Here is a 15,316-nt window from a genome sequence, read left to right on the forward strand (position 1 = left end):
CCCTTTGTAAAGGAAATTTGACTTTGTTTTGAATTTTTTTGCCCATAAAGGTAAAGGTAAAGGTTCCCCTTGACATTTTTAGTCCAGTTGTGTTCGACTCTAGGGGGCGGTGTTCATCCCCGTTTCCAAGCCATAGAGCCAGTGTTTGTCCAAAGACAGTTTCTGTTGTCACGTGGCCAGTGCGACATAGATTCAGAACGCTGTTTACCTTCCCATCAAGATGGTACCTATTTATCTACTTGCATTTACATGCTTTCGAACTGCTAGGTTGGCGAGGAGCTGGGACAAAGCGACAGGAGCTCATTTCTTCGCGTGGATTCGATCTTACAACTGCTGGTCTTCTGACCCTGCAGCACACAAAGGCTTCTGCAGTTTAGCCCGCAGCGCCACCACGTCCCTTTTTTTTGCCCATAGGAACACATTAATTAGATTTCAATGCATTCCTATGGGAAAACTCGTTTTGCAAGATGAATTTTCGCAAGACAACATTAACTGCGGAACGAATTAAATTCATCTTGCGAGGCACCACTGTATTTGAAAAGTCCTATCATTCTCTCTCCTCAGTCTTCTTTTCTTAAGGTTATACATGATGCCAACCAATGCATCTCATCTTGTTAGAGCGAAAACTAAAAGTTACAGGATGATGGGTCCTAGTTGCTTCCTTATTTTATACCCGGCCTTTCTCCTAGTTGCCACTTGCAAATGGTTAAAAACAACCCAAAAGATATAGGCCGGAAATGCAATAAATTCTAATGTTAAATCTGAATTCGACATATTGACTGAAATCTGGCTGTTTACCATAGTAAGTTCCAACTAGAGTAAGTCCATTGAATCAACGAGGTGACTCAACACTTCTGGGAGTTCCATTGATTCAATAGGTCTACTCTAGCTATGACTTAGTATGCTAAGCCAGTAGTCCCCAACCTTGGGCCTCCAGATGTTCTTGGACTTCAACTCCCAGAAATCCTAGCCAGAAGGATGGGCACGAACCACCGGTTCAGTGATTTGTGCTGGTTTGTCTGTCGAACCAATGGGTGTTTTGTGGTTCTGAACCCCGCCTCCCCCAGCAGGTGCCCACTCAGGGGCAGCACCCTGGCTTCTCTGCCCCACCTCCTCCAGGCACTGCCTCTGAGTTGGACTGAAACCCTGGCCTCTCTTGTCAAGGAGATCCATGCAATTAATTTGTATGAATATGTAAATATTGGGGAGAAGAAGTTGCACCTTCCTTTTCTCACACCATGTTTTTGGAAGACACACACACACACACAGAGAGAGAGAGAGAGAGAGAGAGAGAGACAGAGACAGACAGACAGACAGACAGACAGACAGACAGACAGACACACACACACACACACACACACACACACACACACACACACACACACGGAGTGAATGAACAGAACAGAACGTTATGAATTTTATCACTGAGCTAACAGAGACAAGGCAAACATCATTTGGATGGTGGGAAAAATACCAACCACAAGAGTCCTTGTCTGTGGAATCAGTATCTGTTGATTCACTTACCCACTGTCTGGAAATATTAATAATATTTTATATATATATTTATAAATATATATATAAAATAATGTTAATATTTCCAGACAGTGGGTAAGTGAATATATATATAGTGGCCAGTTCTGGTAACATCTGGTAACATCCTGTATATATATATATAATCATTAATATATATGTATATATAGTGGCCAGTTCTCATCATCATTAATATACTGTATATATATATAATAGTGATGATGAGAACTGGCCACTATATATACGTATATATTAATGATGATGTTAGCAGATGTTACCAGAACTGGCCACTATATCTATATCTATATCTATATCTATATCTATATCTATATCTATATCTATATCTATCTATCTATCTATCTATCTATCTATCTATCTATCTATCTATCTATCTATCTATCTATCTATCTATCTATCTATCTATCTATCTATCTATACACACGTATATATTAATGACGATGTTACCAGAACTGGCCACTAGAAGGAGATTTTTTTTATTTTAATAATATATATATATATGAATGATGATGAGAACTGGCCACTAGAGGGCGCCAGAGACCAAGCTATGTATAGTGTTTATGTGAGAAATATATTTTCATGATATCATTACCAGAACTGGCCATCAGAGGGCGCCAGAGACCAAGCTATGTATAGCATTTTCCATTCTCATAGGGTTCTCTAGAATCTGCATGTTTCAGCATTGACAGGGGTGGAGCTTGGAACCCTGCAGATACAGGGGTCCTGTATATTACGTTCCACCTGGATAAGCCCTTTTGTCTATTTAGCTCATAGGCAAGAAAATGGTTTTCCTTCATCAGAGCATCACTTGTCACTGGTCGCAGAACCAGAGCGGGCGGGGTCTCTCTTTTCTTTTCTCTCCCCTTTCTTTTTCCTATCATCCCTCTTTTTCTCCATCCAAGGAGAAATGGATTCTTCACGCCAGAAATCTGAACCGACTGCTTCCGGGAAGCTTCTGAAATTAGACTTAAGACTCAGGAGATCCGGATTCAAATCCTCCCTTAGCCACAAAGCCCGTCAGGGTTTGTAATGTTTTTATGTATGTAAGCCGCCCCGAGTAGACCTGGTCGAGAGGGGCAGGGTATAAATCTAATTAAAGTGAAGTAAAGTAAAGGGTGCCCTTGGGCCCGTCCCACTCTCTCGGCCAGACCTACAAGGGTGACGTAGGGAACAGGGCGAGCGTGGCTTTGTTCCCTGGAAAGCCGTTTGCCCTATGGAGGGCTATAAACAGGATATAAATGATATATAAATATCGAGAATGCTTGCCATTGTTCAGAAATGCCACCCTGGTTTCGCACCCGGCAACCCTAGTCCAAGCATGATCCAAAGCAAACATCATCTTTATGTGAGCGCTCGGGTTAGGGGGGGCAGAGGGGGTGTGGAGGGGAGAACGGGGTGAGCATCTGGACTTGGCAAGACCCCTTTTCCTTTATCTGCCCATCTTTGAGAGATTTGGGTAGCTTACTTTTGATATATTTTTTTTAGTCTCTTCCCAACACATTTCACTAAAGCTGCTTTGAGTTGAGTGCTTCTTAGCTCTTTTCCTGTTTCTATTTAAACATATAAAAATGTTTTTAAAAGCACGTTGATGATGATGATGGGGGGCGGAGGGGGGGCGGCTGGCTTCAGAGCAATCCTGCAGTCACGTCACACTTTTTTTCTTGTTTACCACTCAGCTCAGGCGCACAATAAATGTGGCAGATTAAGATTTCCACTAAACGCTCCCTCCCTCTCTCTGTGTATACACATATCCATCACACACAGAGACCCCCGTTTAAAAACTCTTTGCAAAGTGCCCAATCTATTAGTTCACAACCTTGCGTTTTAGTTGGAAGAAAGTGGCTTTGCGCTCCATGAAATGTGTTAATGCACAGATAGAAGCCCTCTTTATCCTTGCGCTTTTGCCGGTTCCAATCAGCAGAATGGATTATGTTTCTAATAATCTGACATTAGTATTAAAAGTGATATTTAAAGCATTAGTCTGTGTAACTGGCACACAGGATCGGAGACCCTTTGCTCCCTGTTTTTTTCTCCCTGGCGACAAAACATATGTTTATGAAACAATGCATTAGCAGGAACCCTCCAAAATATAGCGGAGATCAACGGAGGGCGAGACTAGATTACACTCTTAACATCACTTCCCCGCCACCCCCAGCCCCCCAATTAGTGGCAAGGGGAAGATTTGAGAACCATTATGAAACCGATTAGGGAGAAATGGATTAGAGGATGTCTGCGCAACCAGTGGACAAGAGAAGTGGCCGCAACGGAGGTCACAGCTCCCGGATCAGCGAGCTAAAGGCCGGTGGTCTTTTTCTGACTGGAATTCCAGAGAAAATGTACAGCGTGGAGCTGGTTCGACCAGGAAGCTGGTCAATTTGGTATTTGGGTACCCTTTGAATACCAAGGGGTGTGATTGTTCCACTGGCACCAAAATGCTATTGATACCATGAGGTCTTGTCTCTCGTTGGTTCTGTTGCCTCTTAAAAGCTGTATTATTTATTCACAATACTTGTGTTCCCCCAACCTTTCATGTTTTACACAGATTTTTTTTTAAGAAAAGCCAGGGGTTTTTTTATATAAAATGGACCAAGCCAATACAATGGACCAATGGGATAAAACAGAAGAACAAAAAAAAATATTAAAAATTAAAAAAAGGGAGAAAGGCAGGAGACGGTTAGGCTTAGCAGTTGCATGTAGGCATGCAAAAAATATAATTTTGGTAATGCCCTTGTTGGCTCTTGATGAGGGTCTTTGAAGGGAGCAATCTACGGATGTGGGAAACCACGCCAGGTTGGTTTTATTATCCCCAGCCCTTGTTTTCATAGGGTTCGCCCAGTCAACAGCATCCCATTCCGTCAGGGTCAAAATCTTAGACCCAAGGGGCCAGCCCTGGTGAGGTCATGAAGTTTCCTTGTGACCTCACAGAAGGTAGATCCTTTGGTAACCATGGCCACTTGATATCCATGTGAGAGAATGACGGGCGGGCAAAGTAGAGACTCCATGATGAATTAAAATTTAAAGAATGTAAATATCAACCCGAGATATTTTGCTGTGGCTTCAGCCGCAGGCTAGACCGGATGACTTCTGAGGTCCTTTCCTGTTCTTCAGTGTTGGGATTGGTCTGGTTTGCTTTGAAATAAGGATCCAATCCTTATTTCTTGTAGATTAAGTCTGCTGAAAACTGACCAATGTCTTTTCTATGGGTAAGATGACAAACCTAGACAGCATCTTAAAAAGCAGAGAATCACCTTGCCGACAAAGGTCCGCATCGTCAAATCTATGGTCTTTCCAGTAGTGATGTATGGAAATGAGAAACGGACCGTAAAGAAGGCTGACTGCCGAAGAATTGATGCTTTTGAATTGTGGTGCTGGAGGAGGCTCTTGAGAGTCCCCTGGACTGCAAGGAGAACAAACCTATCTGTTCTGAAGGAAATCAACCCTGAGTGCTCACTGGAAGAACAGATCCTGAAGCTGAGGCTCCAGTACTTTGGCCATCTCATGAGAAGACTCCTTGGAAAAGACCTTGATGTTAGGAAAGTGTGACGGCAAGAGGAGAAGGGGACAACAGAGGATAAGATGGCTGGACAGTGTCTGTGAAGCAACCAACATGAAATTGACAGACCTCCGGGAGGCAGTGGAAGACAGGAGGGCCTGGCGTGCTCTGGTCCATGGGGTCACGAAGAGTCGGACACGACTTAACGACTAAACAACAACTCCATTTGAAGTGTAGTCCAATCTGAACCTGATTTAAAGACCGAAGATTCTTAAAAGGAAGATTGTGAAGTCTTGAAATTACCCAGTCGTAGTGAGCCTTTCCCGGCTCAGCAAGAACACAGGTTATGGCAAGATTCTACTAACATAAGAACTGCTGTTGAATCAGATTTTGTATAAGTAAAATTGATTTTAAAAATTCTGGCTACCCCATGGATGAAGAAGTCTGATTTTTGGGGGGGCTGTAACTTGAGCTTTAGGGGAGAGGCGGGCAGAGTCTTTGTAAAAGATCCCCTCATCTGCAAGATCTCTATGTGCTGATTCACTTATCCACTGAAAATATTAAAATTTTTACAAGAAAATGAAAAATTTTAAAAGAAAAATCTTAGAAATATATATTTATAGAGATGCAGTTGTGGAAGACAGGAGGGCCTGTTGTGCTCTGGTCCATGGGGTCACGAAGAGTAGGACACGACTTAACAACAACAACAGAAACCATGCTATGTATAGTATTGGCTATTAGATTAGCGTTCACTGTAATTCATGTTTTTCAGCATCGGGGTGGGTGGGTTTGGAAACAATCTCCCATAAATATGGGGCTCCTTTTAAAATAGCTTCTCTTCCCATCAGCTTGGCCTATGGGAATGCTAGTGTTGTTCTCAATTATAACTTGGTGTGGTGCTTCAAGGTTACAGATGACAGTGGCCGTGCCGTCTGTCCAACTTTTGTTTCAAATTTTCTGTTAACATTTTTAGAGATTATATAAAACAACAACAAAAAAGGACATTCCAGCACATGGAAACTTTGAAGACTACAAACCTGCCGGCGAAAAAGATCTATGCATACCACAAGTGGTCCCCCAATCCTGTTTAAAATCTGTGATTTAAATTGGAACTGCTGTATTTCCAAAGTGAATACACCCGCTGACAGATAAGCCACATGACTGGAAAATGATTTAAAATGCTGAAATCAATACAAATCAGCAGCGTAACCATTTCTTTACCGGGGCACTGTTTTCCCTACCCAAGTGACACAGTGCTATTTAAATTATAGAAATTATTCCTAACTTTGCAACTATATACAGAAATGGAGAGCCAGTTGGAAATAGTGGATAGAGTGATGAACTAGAATTCAGAAGATCTGGGTTGAAATCCTACACTCAGCTACTGGGGTTTGGCAAAGATAAATTATTCCTTGAACATCTCACATGCCTCCAAAACCACGTGACAGAAGCTACCTGGCAGAAGAAGAACAGTGGCCAAAATCTTGTCGATTAGCAGAGTCCATTGCACTAGAGTAAGCTAATTGAATCAGTTGGGATGTGTCCAACTCTAGTTCCATGGATTCAAATTGATGTTTCTAACTGTGACTTATTATAGTACAGGAAGTCACAGCTAGAGTAGGCCTATTTGCATCAATTGAGCTTATGAAGGAGTTGATTGATTGATTCAATGGGCCTACTCCAGTGCAATTGACTCTGCTAAGCCACAGGATTTGGGAAAACAAATCAGCCTATGGAAATATATGCAAATCCTTCCCCTCCTTTTTGGTGATATAGATGCAGTCATTCTAAAGTGGGTGGTGGGTGGGAAACAGGCTATCCTTAGATGCGATACCCTCCCTTTCATTATTCCCCCCATCCCTACCAGCAGGACATTGTAATACAGATTTCCATGGATGTGCCCGGTTTCAAGTCTACCTAGCATACAATTTTTTATTACTTTAGCTAGGACCTACTAATTGTCAGCTCGGTGGTCCCATTCCAATGTCAACAAAGCATCCTCACTAGGATATGACTTTCACCGGCATGGAATATGGACATGTGGACATGTATTTGCACTTCTTGGGTTTGAAGAAGTGGATTTTGATCCACCAAGTCTCACACAGTAATGAAACTGTGTTCCAATATTTTGCATTTTCTTCTCCTCCTCCTCTTGCCAACAACATGCTAACACCGATGGGTCTTCCGAAATGTTTTTCTTGGATATTCCTGACCAAGTGGAAACACTCGTGGCTCGGCCCCATTGCGTGTCTTAGGATCCTCACCAATCCTCAATCTTTTGATGCCAGGCAGGTAGTGGCTCCGGGAGCAGCTATCGGTAGCTCACTTTGTGCAGAAGACGTCCTGGCATCCTTTTAAAAAAAAATCCCAATAATCGTAATTTCATGAAGTACTGGCACATTTCTTAAAAACCCATGGAACAGGCCGGTCTTGTACAAATGCACAGAAAATTTTGAGAATGCCTGCCTTGCCCAAACCGGTAGAAACATGAATACCTTTTGTCTTACACCCATCCTCAGGCAGCCGCCTCTCCACCCCTTCCCACCCCCCCCCAAGTAGGGTCTCTGAGTGTTTTCCTATTAACCTTATCATCTGATGGGTAAAAGAAAAGGTTTGACGGCAGCTTAGCCCTAATTGGACGGTATTTCTGTATTTTCTTATGTAAAACGGGTTCTGGTTGATTGTTTTTATTTATTTGCAATAACGGTGCTCGTTGGAGTTTGTAATGACAATGCCATGGCTGAGGAGAATTTGCTCTCCGTATTATTCTCTCCTCGGCGGGTGTTATCTCCTGCCTCTTCTCTAAACTAGGTCCCTCTGGAGAAAAGCTGCAACAGACTCTGGCTTGGAGCGGGAAAAAAACACCTTGCAGAGAACACACACACACACACACACACACACACACACACACACACACAGAGATAGTGGGTTTGTTATTTCCCCAGCACTCTTTCCTTTCTGTGTACTTGCATCTACGGTGCAAATAAAATGTGAGGAAAGCAGTGGCGTGAGGGACATAGCCAAAGGCCCCTACGGTGAACAGGAAGGTCCCGGATTCAGATCTTGCCTCGGCTGTCGAGTTTCTTGAGGGCCAAGCTGGGCGTTCTAGCCAGTTCTCTCTCTCTCCACATAGGAGAAGGAAGAAAAGGGTTGCTGAGGAAGGGCAGCTATTGCTACCTCTGCAAACTTGGTTTTGGAAAAAAACTTTGTTGTTATGGAAAGATGGCGGCACAAGCACTTGCAGGCAGCTTGGCACTGCAGAGATTGGTATCTTTTTTTTCTGACAGAGAGGCCACAGTCAGTAAGGATGGGACATCACCATTCTTCTACCCTGGTACTAATTAAAGAAAGCTCCCCAGGGCTGTGTGCTAAGTCCCTTCCTCTATTCCCTGTACACACAGGATTGCACCCCACTGTATAACACCAACACAATTATTAAATTTGCGTATGGTACGAAAGTGCTGGGGCTCATAAATAAGAACAATGAGTCTGCTTACAGAAAGGGAATACGAGGGTTGATACTCCGATGTAAAGAAAATAATCTTACACTTAACATCAAAAAAACTAAAGAACTCGCAATTGATTTTATGAGGAAGAGAAATGCACATTTACTTCTGTACCTAAATGGTGAGGAAGTGGAGAGGGTTGGTAGTTTTAGATTTCTGGGCACTGACATCTCAGAGGACCTCTCATGGAATATAAATGCCAACATGCTAGTGAAGAAGGCACAGAAGAGGCTGTATAATTCCTGAGAATGCTCGGGAAGTGAAATTTATCTCAGCATTTACTTCTGTCCTACTATCGTAGCACCATTGAGAGTGTCCTAACCTATGGCATTCTGGCATGGTTTGGGTGCATCCCTGTAGCGGACAAAAAAGCTCTACAGAGAACCATTAAAATTGCCCAGAATATCATCGGGCTCCAGCTACCAACCCTGGATGACATCTTCACATCCCGCTGTCTGAGGAAGTCACACAACAGACTTTCCCCATCCTGCTCACAACTTTTTTGAACTGTTGCCGTCTGGCAGAAGATACAGAACAATTAAGACTCGGACTACATATTCTCTGAATAGTTTTTATCCCAGAGCTATAATTGCACTTAATAATGAACTTAAAGACCACCAGTAGTGAACAGTTGGACAGTTTATTTATTTATTTATTTATTTATTTATTTATTTATTTATTTATTTATTTATTTATTTATTTATTTATTTCATTTCATTTCATTTCATTTCATTTCATTTCATTTCTACCCCGCCTATCTAGTCAATGGTGACCACTCTAGGCCACTCAGTTGTTACTTAGCCTGCGGTGCAGATGTTTGTATTTTTAGTGGGGGATTTTTAGCGGGTGGGGAGTGTTTGGGGAACTTTTTTTATGTGTGCATGTGGGGCTGGTCTCTGGGTGTCTGTGTGAATGTCGTTGTTTGTGTATACTATGTATAGATTTACAATGACAATAATTTTTTAAAAAATCTCCTCACATTGTTTTCTTTTCCCATAAGCATGCCCGAAATGGCTGGTGCTCCTCAGAGCAGGGCTAGCAGGGGCCTGATGGTGGTGGCCACAGCTTAGGAACAATGCATTAGGCCCATTGAAGTGAATTTTTGTGAGTAACGCACAGGTATAGGTGTCCTTGCTAGGCTCCTGCTAACACTTCTGAGGTGTCCATAATGAGGAGCATGGACTTGTGACTTCCAAAACAATGTTTTTTGACCACAGCCATTTTTCAAATCCCTGTTTGTTGCTACCGGTCATCAAGTTGGTTCCAATAGGATTTCTGAGGCACGGGAAATCTTTGAGGGGTGAATTTGCCAGTGTTCTCTCTCTCCGGTCAGTTTCCATGGAGATTTGAACCCAGACCTCCTTAGTCCAACAGGCTATCGACGACTTGCTCTTTTCAAAAGCCCTTTTAAAATGAGAGATAGTTCAAAGCACAACTGTCAGGATTTGGAGGACAGGTGAGGTCTTGGGCATCCCTGGGGGGCGTGTAAAGCTGTCAGCCTTCTTCTCCATGGGGGCCAGCTCAGCATCTGCCTTATAACACAAAGAGACTTCTGGTTTCCCTTTCGTTTCTCCTTTGGCGTCATCTCTCTCCACTTTCACAGGGTCAACTTTGCAAAAGTACAGAAGTTGCATGATGTATTTCACCCCATCGGACTGTCTGCTCCACATCTTGGTTGCCCCAGAAGTTGCACACATAAACCTGATCCAGTTTGCAACTTGGTATTTGGCCAAATAGGGGTCACATCCTCCATCAGCTGGACTGTATCCAAGATCTCAATGATGGCATCTGTTGTTTGCTGCTGCTGCTTCCTTGCAAGAAAACCAAAAGACACGACGACTTTTCTTTGAAGATAAGGATTAGGATGGCCACATGCTTTAACCCGTCCAAGCCATGTTTAAAGATTAAGAATTCTCAGGAGGGAGTAAACTCGAAACGGCCCATCCACAGTTAGCATCCAGACAAAGGACTGAGCCATGGGTACACTTGGGCATCATTGTAAGTAGCACTGTAAATTTCTATTTACCTGTAAGTAATAATTACCAAGTTTGATGTATTCTCGAAGGCTTTCACGGCCGGGATCTAATAGTTGTTCTGGGTTTTTTGGACTCTTTGGCCGTGTTCTGAAGGTTGTTCTTCCTGACGTTTTGCCAGTCTCTGTGGCCAGCATCTTCAGAGGACTGGAGTAGGAACTCTGTCCATGCTCTGTTTCCCAAGTTTGCTTGTATATGCATGAGTCAATATATGCTGGTAGGGAGCCCTGCGGTGCAGTGGTTAAACTGCAGTACTGCAGTGAAGGCTCTGTTCAAGACCTGAGTTTGATGCTGATGGGTTCAGGTTTGAGGTTGACTCAGCCTTCCATCCTTCTGAGGTTGGTGCACTGAGTAGCCCGCTTGCTGGGGGGCGGGAGGTGGAATGTGTATCCTGCACACAGAGATAGCTTTAAGGGCCATGGGGCGGTATATAAACAGTACACTCTGCTTTTGCTTTATTCTTGCACGCACCTGTCCCCTCCCCTCTTTCTGCCAATTCATTCTCTTCCCCCCCCTTTCTTTTTGGTGATAAACAGTGATGGGGAAAGTGACTTTTGCTTCACGAATGCCAACCCACTTGCACAGCCCCCCCCCAGGTCTGCGAGTAGCCACCCCTCTGCTGAACAGGTGCGCGCCACCTCCTCAGGGGAAGGTCCTCCGGTTTTCTTTCTCATTAGGGAAAGCTGTGCCCCCTTCCACAACCCACAGGTCGGGCCCTTGAAGAGGCGGGAGGCTCCCGCCCGCTTTGGGAGTGCCAGGAGGAGCCCATGGCTGTTCCAGATGCTGCTGGATACCTCCATCATCATCACCAAGCCTGAGATCCCATGGGAAGTGTCCTTGCAGGATTTCCTATGGATCTCAGCCTTGGAATATAAAAGCCAAACTATCCTGCTGACATGGACACAGCATTCCAGATATTGTTGCAAGATATTCTCCCGTTTCTGTGCTTAAGTCTGTTAGCGGCGAGGCGTGCTTGCCTTTTATTCACTCTGATTTTTTTTCAGTCTTCCACTAGAGGATGCTGAAGTGCTACCAGTGGTAGACTTTTGTAGGATGAGATGAAGCCAGCCGGAGATCTAAGCTCCAGTTTCACTGAGATGACAGACACAGAGGCAGAGTTTGGAAAAGTCACTTTTTAGAACGAAAACTCCAGTATGCTGCAGGCAACATGTCTGGGGGGAGATAAAAGGTAAAGGTAAAGGTTGCCCTTGACATTTAGTCCAGTCGTATCCGACTCTAGGGTGCTGTGCTCCGTCTCCAAGCCGTCTCCAAGCCGTCGAGCCAGTGTTTTGTCCGTAGACAGTTTCTGTGGCCACATGGCCAGCGCGACTAGACATGGTACACCGTGACCTTCCCACCGAGGTGGTCCCTATTTATCTACTCACATTTTAACATGCTTTCAAATAGCTAGGTTGGCGGGAGCTGGGACAAGCGACAGGAACTCCCTCATCGCATGAATCCAATCTTACGACGGCTGATCTTCTGACCTCACAGCACAGAGGCTTCTGCAGTTTAACCCGCAGCACCATCACGTCCCTATGGGGAGAACTGGAGTCCAAATAGACAATTTTGCTCGACTCACACAATTGATCTGGTTTGCTGGTGTTTGGGAGAGAAGGACCCCCCAGATCCGGGAACACTGAGAAGGGAAAACTTTGGGATTAATAGATTGTCATCCTGGCACATCATGGGCTGAACCTAAAGGACAGCATCACACGTCCACTTTGGAATCCCCCAGTCTCCCAATTCGACAGTTTTCTCCTTAGATATCAGGCAAAAATGAAATAAATTTTTTTAAAAAACAAAACAAAACAAAGAAGACGAAAACAATGCAGCTCCTTAAATATTAACTGCTAAATTTTAAGGTGAGCTTTCATGAATCAAGTCCACTTCCTCAGACTTGATCTATGAAAGCTCACCTTAAAATATGGCAGTTAAGTCTTTTAAGGTGCTGTATCATTTTTGTCTTTTTTAAATCTTTCATTTTGTTTTTGCCTGATATGGTAGCACCGACTGACACAACTAGCTCTTCTAAAAACTCTTTGGAAATAACACCCCTCTGTTCAGAGCCATGAAAGGAACTGAAATCTCTTGTTGTTATATTTCAATTTTTCAAGGTTGATCGTCCCTTTAATAAACATTAGAGGTGGCATTTGTATTTCAATAAATCAGTGTTTTCAGCATTATTGTTGCATTTTAATGATGTAAGCCACCTGGGGTCCTTTTTTTAAGGACAAAAGCGGGCTAAACACATTTTAAATAAATAAATACCTTGAAAAACCATGCACACAAATGTGTGCAAGTGTACATAAAAATCTTATTCATGTACAGTTTGGTCTTCGCTTTTTTGTAAAAGTATCCCCTCCAGAGCATTATCAATGACTGGGGATTAGAGATGGGCTCGAACTGCCAGTTTGCCAGTTTGTACCAGTTCATCCTTCCAGACTGGTTCAGTGTTCGGTGCTTTCCAGCACTGCCTTCTCCAAGAGGCAGCGCTTGGAGGAGGTAGGACAAGGAAGCCATGGCATAGCCTCTGAGTGGGTGCCCATCTCTACTGACAATTAATACTACAATGCAATATATGGATCAAATCATGAAAGAATGCAGAGAAACACAACTGGAAACAGCATCTGTATGTTTGATTTATAAACCCTGGTGAAATGCAGAACAGCGTGCTTGTACAAATCAAGTAGTACCAGCAGAGGGAATATTCTTATCAAATTTTACCCCATCTGGATCATTTATATCTTATAAGCAAAAAGGCAACCTTTTATAAATTAGTTTGGAGATGGTATTTAACTCGGGTGAAATGAAATCAAATAGAGACTCATTAAGTTGCGTTGGAGAGCACGTCGGAAAAAAAAATTAAGTTAATGTTTAGAGGTTGGTCCTAAAATATCAATCAAATCTTTATATATCAAATCTTTATCAAAATTTGAGAAGGAGCAAAGGAGTTGGAGAATGAAGGAATTTTCAAATGTATTGACGGCAGCAAGATTAACGGTAGGAAGGAACTGGAAAGTAAAGCATGATATTCAATTAAATGGTTTAAAGAAGTTTGGACTATAGTTATTAATTCTAAGTTAATATGTAATATCAAACTAAAGAAGGGTTTGAATGAATAAGAATAAAGAGGGAGAGGGAGAACGTTCACAAGAGTCAACGGAGTTTTGGAAGGGGAATAAACACCATGATTGTGGGCCATCAAGTCAATTCTGACTTAGGATGGGCCTTTTTCGGGGTTTTCCCAGTAGATAATATTCGGAAGTTGTTTTCCATTCCCTTCTTCTTGGCATGCCCTGGGGGCTGTGCAGCTTGTCCAACGTCATACAGGCTGGCTCTTCTCACAGGAGGCACACCGGGGAACCAAGCTTCCATTATGAGATGGGCACGAAACACCGGTCTTGAGTGGGCATCCACGGGAGAAGGCGGGGCTCAGAACCGCATTGGAGCCACGGAACATCTGTTGGGCCATTGGCTAAACTGGCACGAACCACCGAAACTCGCGATTCGTGCCCATCTTGACTCCCAACCTCTGGCTCTACAGCCAGATACCTAAACCACTAAGCTATCTAACCAGTTTATCCATTCCCAGAATTGCACTGGAACAATGGAACATCTATTGGGGCCAGTGGCTAAACCAGGGGCCCTGTAAAGCAGGAAAAATAGTTTATAACTCCTAATGGTCCTTGTGGAGGCGAGCTTATGATGAATTATTGTATTTATTTATGTGTTTTGTTTTGTGTTATTGAATTTTTTAAAGGTATCTTTCTTTTCTGTTTGTTTGTATTTTTCTTTTAATAAAAGCTATAAAAAATAAGAAGATAAAAAAAGATTTAAACGTGTCTAAAGGAAATAGTTCCAAAAAACCCCTCTCTTTGCCCTTTCTAGATTACAACAAAGACCAAGCCTTCTGAATCAATGGAACTGAATTTCTGTCAAATGTTTGAACTCAGAGTTTCGGTAAGATTGTCATCAAGATCATAACTTACCAAATCTTTTGGAGCAATTTTGGCACCAGCCCCCTTTTTTGGACAATTTGCAACTTTCTGTCTTGAATCTTTTATTTTTCATTTTTATTTAAAATATTTTTATCCCACCCTTCTCCTTAAAGAGGACACAAGATGGCTTACATCATTAAAAACAACAACACCCAGTATTTAAAGCTGACAAGAGTGAATACTAAAAAGGATCAAACGAATCCAATACTAAAAAGTGTGAGCAACACCAAAAACACATTCAAAGCTTTAAGATACAACAGTCCATTTCAAAACCTCTCCTAGACAGCCAGTCATGGAGGGAAGGCTTGCCTGAAGAGAAAAGGTCTTTGCATGCTTGTGGAAGGACAGCAAAGATGGGGCCAGGCTGGTCTCTTGTGGGAGGGAGTTCCAGAGTCTCTGGGGGCAGCAACATCTCAATGCCACAACTTTCCTTTTCTTGCTCCTTTTCATTCTCCTTCTTGTGATTTTACTCTTTTAAACCCAAAATTAGAGATGGACCCACATTTACCGAACCACAAAGATCCTGTGTACCTCAGGATGCTTCATCAGGCTGGGCACTGAAGAACTTGGCAGAGTGGGAGGGCACAGAATCTAAAAATCATCCTAGCTTTTGAACTATGACGATTTTGGGACTTTTCTACCTTGTACTGCCAAGCCGGGTAAAAATTCCTGCAACAAAAATTTGCTGTGTGAGTAAAATAGAATAAAAAGTGAGAGGCAACAGGAAAAGAGGAA

Source organism: Pogona vitticeps, chromosome 1, assembly GCF_051106095.1.
Source record: "Pogona vitticeps strain Pit_001003342236 chromosome 1, PviZW2.1, whole genome shotgun sequence".
Lineage (NCBI taxonomy): Eukaryota > Metazoa > Chordata > Lepidosauria > Squamata > Agamidae > Pogona > Pogona vitticeps.